Source organism: Loxodonta africana, chromosome 8, assembly GCF_030014295.1.
Source record: "Loxodonta africana isolate mLoxAfr1 chromosome 8, mLoxAfr1.hap2, whole genome shotgun sequence".
NCBI classification, from domain to species: Eukaryota; Metazoa; Chordata; class Mammalia; order Proboscidea; family Elephantidae; genus Loxodonta; species Loxodonta africana.
The window spans coordinates 52,809,681-52,816,310 of record NC_087349.1 but is presented as its reverse complement, the minus strand read 5'-3'; the positions used below and the strand labels follow the sequence as shown (position 1 = coordinate 52,816,310).

At 38.6% G+C, this 6,630-nt stretch overlaps 1 pseudogene; it reads left to right on the top strand.

Moving 5' to 3' along the window:
* Window positions 1-3,304: 3,304 nt before the first annotated feature.
* Window positions 3,305-5,191, top strand: LOC100675453 (polyadenylate-binding protein 1-like; annotated as a pseudogene).
* The last annotated feature ends 1,439 nt before the right edge of the window (window positions 5,192-6,630 follow it).

The following is a 6,630-nucleotide window of genomic DNA, read 5'->3' as shown; positions in this document are numbered from 1 at the left end:
TGAACATGGGTGTGCATATGTCTATTTGTGTGATGGCTCTTATGTCTCTAGGGTATATTCCTAGGAGTGGGATTGCTGTATCACATGGTATTTCTATTTCTAGCTTTTTAATGAAGCACCATATCATTTTCCAAAGTGGTTTTACCATTTTACATTCCCACCACCAGTGCATAAAATTTCCAATCTCCCAGCAACCTCTCCAATATTTGTTAATTTGTATTTTTTTCTGGATTAGTGCCAGTATTGTCAGGTGAGATGATATCTCACTGTAGTTTTGATTTGTTTTTCTCTAACGGCTAAGGGTCTCTAGCAACTTCTTATGTGTCTATTGGCTGCCTGCATGTCTTCTTTGGTGAAGCGTCTGATCATATCCTTTGCCATTTTTTAATTGGATTATTTGTATTTTTGTTATTGAGGCACTGAAGTATTTTGTAGATTTTAGAGATTAGACCTTTATCAGATATACTGTAGCCAAAATTTTTTTCCCAGTCTGTAGGTTTTCTTTTTACTCTTTTTGTGAAGTCTTTTGATGAGAATAAGTATTTAATTTTTAGGAGCTCCCAGTTATTTAGTTTCTCTTCTGGTATCTGTGCATTGTTAGTCATGGTTTGTATACTATTTTTGCCATGAGTTAGGGCCCCCAGCATTGTCCCTTTTTTTCTTCCATGATCTTTATCATTTTAGATTTTATATTGAGGTCTTTGATCCATTTTGAGTTAGTTTTTTGTGTATGGTCTGAGGTATGGATCTTGTTTCATTTTTTACAGATGGACATCCAGTTACGCCAGGACCCTTTGTTAAAGAGACTGTCTTTTCTCTATTTAATGAACTTCGGCCCTTTGTCAAATATCAACTAATCTACATGGATGGATTTACATCTGGGTTCTCAATTGTTCCATTGGTCTATGTGTCTGTTGTTGTACCAATACCAGACTGTTTTGACTACTGTGGCTGTATAATAGGTTTTAAAATTAGATAGTGTGAGGCCTCCCACTTTGTTCTTCCTCTTCAGTAATGCTTTACTTATCCAGGGCCTTTTCCCTTTCCATATGAAGTTGGTGATCTGTTTCTCTGCCTCATTAAAGAATGTTGTTGGAATTAGCGTCAATACACCAAGAGAACATAACCATAATAAATATATATGCATCCAATGATAGGGCTCCAACATAAAACAAGCTCTAACAGCACTCAAAAGATAAATAGTTCCACAATAGTAGCAGGAGACTTCAACACACCACTTTTGGTGAAGAACAGAACATCTAGAAAAAAACCTCAAAAAAGACACAGAAGATCTAAATGCCACAATCAACCAACTTGACCTCGTAGACATATACAGAATACTCCACCCGATAGCAGCAAAGTACACCTTCTTTTCCAAAGCTAATGGAATATTTTCCAAAATAGACCACATTTTAGGCCACAAAGCAAGCCGTAACAAAATCCAAAACACTGAATACAATACATTTTCTCTTATCATAATGCCATAAAAGTAGGAGTCAATAACCGAAACAGCAAGGAAAAAAAAAAAATCAAATACATGGAAACTGAAAAACACCTTGCTTAAAAACAAAAAAGAAATCAGGGATGGAATTAAAAAAATTAAAAAAATTCATAGAATCAAATGAGAATGAATACACATCTTAGCAAAACCTTCGGGACACAGCAAAAGCAGTGCTTAGACATTAATTTATAATAAATGCACACATCAAAAAAGAAGAAAGGGCCAAAATAAAAAATTAACCCTACAATTTAAACAAATAGAGAATAGCAAAAGAAGCCCTTAGGCACCAGAAGAAAAGAAATAATAAAGATTAGATCAGAAATAAATGAAACAGAGTACAGAAAAACAATTGAAAGAATCAACAAGACCAACAGCTGGTTCTTTGAAAAAATCAACAAAAGGAAAACAGTAGGGGAAGAAAATAATCCAAGAAATGAGACACGTTATCTCACAACACACCCAACTAAAATAAAAAGGATCATAACAGAGTACTATGAAAAACTGTACTCCAACAAATTTGAAAACCTAGAGGAAATGGACAAATTTCTAGAAAAAAAAAACTCCCAACAACACACAAAAAAGCCCTGGCCTGGAAGTCTTCACTGGAGAATTCTACCAAGCTTTTAGAGAAGAGTTAACACTAATAGTGCTTGAGCTATTTCAGAGCATAGAAAAGGAAGAAATATTCCCTAACTCATTCTCTGAAGCCAGCATAACCCTGATCCCAAAGCCAGGCAAAGACACCACAAAAAAAGTAAACTGCAGAACAACATCCCTCATGAACACAGACACAAAAATTCTCAACAAAATTCTAGCCAAGAGGACTCAGCAGCATGTTAAAAAAACAACACACCATGGCCAGGCGGGATTCATACCAAGTGCAGGGATATTTCAATATTAGAAAATCAATCAATGTAATCCACCAGATAAATAAAAGAATCACATGATCAAATGCAGAAAAGGCATTTGACAAGTCCAATACCCATTCCTGATAAAACCTCTCAGCAAAATAGGAACAAATGGGAAATTCCTCTACATGATAAAGGGCATTTATACAATACCAAAGGCCAACATCATTCTAAAGGGAGAGACTGAAAGCATCCCTCTTGGTAACTGGAACCAGACAAGGATGCTTTCTGTCACCACTCTTATTCAACAGGGTGCTGGAAGCCAGAGCTAGAGCAGTAAGGCAAGAAAGAGAAATAAAAGGCATCTGAATTGGTAAGGAAGAGGTAAAATTACTCCTATTCGCAAATGATATGCTCTTATACACAGAAAAACCCAAAGAATCCACAAGAAAGCTACTGGAACTAATATAAGATTTCAGCAAAGCAGCCAAACAAAACCAGCAAGATACAAAATTAATATAGAAAAATCAGCTGGGCCCTTTTCACAGGCGGTTAGTGTTACTAGGGTGCGCTCCATCCTCGGAAAGTACATTTATTATTTAAAAAAAAAAAAACCGTTAAAAACCCAAATATTTACAGAAAACCTGCGTCTCCCCCACTGGAGACTTATTTTTTTCTTTTTCTTCTTATTTTATAAAATAACCCGGTGAAGGACCTAAGGCTGACCTGTCTGCCACAGGCCCAGCAGCAGTTCCAAGAAGGAATCAAGAGGCAGGCCGTCGGGCTGCCATGAGCAGCACCGCCACCCAAGCTCCCCAGCCGTAAGTCAGCGGCAGTGGAGTCACCCCATTGAATAGTTTTCCATTCCGGCTGATTTTTGTCCCTCTGTACTTGCCCCCACTCCTTTCCTCCCAGCTCTGGCCCAGGGCGGAGCACTCGCTCTCCCCTCACCAAAATGTCACCGGCTTGTGGCCCGGTGGGCATTTGTGCTGTGATAAACCCCGGCACCCCCACCTATCCCACGGCCTCCTTCTACGTGGGGTACCCACACCCCGATGTCACCAAGGCAATGCTCTAGGCGAAATTCAGCACTGTCGGGCCCATCTTCTTCATCCGGGTCTGCAAGGACACCCACTGCTCTTTGATTGGATGTATGTCTACTACCAGCAGCCAGCCGGTGGATGCAGAGCGTGTTTTGGACACTGTGAATTTTGATGTTTTAAAGGGCAAACCCATAGGCATCCTGTGGTCTCAGCGTGATACATAGCTTTGCAAACGTGGAGTGAGCAACATATTCATTAAAAATTTGGACAAATCTATTGATAATAAAGCACTGTATGATACATTTTCTGCTTTTGGTAACATCCTCTCATTTAAGGTGGTTTGTGATGAAAATGGTTCCAAGGGCTACGGATTTGTACGTTTTGAGACACAAGAAGCAACTGAAAGAGCTATTGAAAAATGGGATGTTTCTAAATGATTGTAGAGTGTTTGTTGGACGATTTAAGTTCCCTAAAGAAAAAAGCAGAACTCGGAGCTAGGGCCAAAGAGTTCACCAATGTTTACGTCAAGAATTTTGGAGACGACATGGATGATGAGCGCCTTAAGGATCTCTTTGGCAAGTTTGGACCTGCCTTAAGTGTGAAAGTAATGACTGATGAAAGCGGAAAACCCAAAGGTTTTGGATTTGAGAGGCATGAAGATGCACAGAAAGCTGTGGGTGAGATGAATGGGAAAGAGCTCAATGAGAAATAAATCTGTGTTGATTGAGCTCAGAAAAAAAAATGGAATGGCAGACAGAACTTAAGTGCAAATTTGAACAGATGAAGCAAGATAGGATCAGCAGATACCAGGGTGTTAACTTACATGTGAAAAACTTTGATGAAGGTATTGATGATGAATGCCTCCGCAAAGAGTTTTCTCCATTTGGTACAATCACTAGTGCAAAGGTTATGATGCAGGGTGGTCACAGTTAAGGGTTTGGTTTTGTATGTTTCTCCTCCCCAGAAGAAGCTACTAAAGCAGTTACGGAAAGGAATGGTAGAACTGTGGCCACCAAGCCATTGTATGTAATTTTAGCTCAGCGCAAAGAAGAGTTCCAGGCTCACCTCACTAACCAGTATATGCAGAGAATGGTAAATGTAAGAGCTGTGCCCAAGCTTGTAAACAACCCCTACCAGCCAGAACCTCCTTCAGATTACTTCATGGCAGCTGTTCCACAGACTCAAAACCATTCTGCATACTATCCTCCTAGACAAATTGCTCAATTAAGACTAAGTCCTGGCTGGATTGCTCAGGGTGCCAGACCTCATCCATTCCAAAATATGCCCAGTGCTATCCGGCCAGCTGCTCCTAAACCACTACTTGGTACTTTGAGACCAGCTTCTTCACAGGTTCTGGGAATCATGTCAACACAACGTGTTGCTAACACATCAACACAGACCATGGGTCTGCTCCTGCTGTCCACACCACTCCCCAGTGTAAATATGTTGCAGGAATTTGCAATCCTCAACAACACCTTAATGCACAGCCACAAGTCACCATGCAGCAGCCTGCTGTTCATATACAAGTTCAGGAAACTCTGACTGCTTCCATGTTGGCATCTGCCCCTCCTCAAGAGCAAAAGCAAATGTTGGGTGAATGGCTGCTTCCTCTTATTCAAGCCATGCACCCTGCTCTTGCTGATAAAATCACTGGTATGTTGTTGGAGACTGAAAATTCAGAACTTCTGCATATGCTTGAGTCTCCAGTCTCTTTGTTCTAAGGTGTACTACAAGCCCACCAAGCTAATGAGGCTGCCCGGAAAGCATTTAACAGTGCACTGGTGTTCTGTTTAAAATGATCAGGGATCACGATAAGAAACTTGTGCTTCACCGGAGAAAAATACCTAAACATGAAAACATAAAAAAAAACTTAAATATTGTGGAAAAGAACTACAAAATATAAAATAAATTTTAAAGGAAAGGAAATTTTGAACTTTTTGTACTGAGCAAATGCCAGGTCTAACAAACAATTCTAGTCTTGGATTACTTATTCATTTAAAAACAACAAAAAACAAAAACACAAAAAAATAGTAAAATATAAAAGCAAATTAATGTTTTATAGACCCTGGGAAAAAGAATTTTCAGCAAAATACAAAAATTTTAAAGCATTCCTTTAATTTTGTTATCCTTTACTGTGGAATAGCTCTGAACGTCACTTCTGTTTAAATGACAGAATTGATAACTGGGCAAGGAAATGTAATTTGGATTATAAAATTCTTGTTTTAATAAAAATTCCTTAAACCATGGGAAAAAAAAAAAGTTGGATTCCTCTACACCAACAATGAGAACTTCAAAAAGGAAATCACCAAATCAATATCATATACGATAGCCCCCAAGAAGATAAAATACTTGGGAATAAATCTAAACAGGGGCATAAAAGACCTATACAAAGAAAACGACAAAACACTACTGGCTAGATTAATTTTTTAAGCTTGGTATTTTTCCCAGAAATGTCATACACTTTTGGTTTCTTATCACTTATGGCAATGAAACCATTGCCAGTCACTATATCTTGACCTAATGTGTAATTATACTTGGAAACATACCTGTTTCTCTCATCAGTATATCAATGTAATTAATAGAAACATCTCGAGCAGTGGTTTTTTTAACCAGGGATGTTATTGTCCCACAGGGAACATCAGACAATTTCTGGAGATGATTTTGGTTGCCATGCTGACTACTGGTATCTAGTGGGTTGAGGCCAGGGCAGGATGCTGCTAAACATTCTACAATGCACAGAACAGCTCTCCGCAACAAATAATCACGTGACCTGAAATATCAACAGTGCCAGGGTTGAGAAAGCCTGATACAGAGATTAGTAAAATCTGCATTTTAAAGTGCTTAAAGTTTGAGAGTTTATAATGCGGTTAAATCTCCTCGCGATCCTGTTTAAAAGCAGGTTCTGATCCAGTAAATTAGGAGTATGGAGGTAGGAAAGGCAAGATTCTGCATTTCTAAAAAGCTACTAGTTGAATCTGTGCTACTGATGTGAGGACCATACTAACAAATCTAACTATTTCACTCATTAAAAGATGAAGGAATGAATCTCTACTGTTAGCCCTCCTCTTTGGGATGCTTGGTTATTTTATCACATCATAATCAATTCTCAACCCTCTTTTTAATTGGTTATTGTTTTGCGAGAATCAGTGCTAATCAACTGCTGGGCCCTCTTTCTTTCTGGTTATTATATAAAAAGAGTGATGCTGTTTATTCTTGCTTAATCTTTGCATAAAAAATC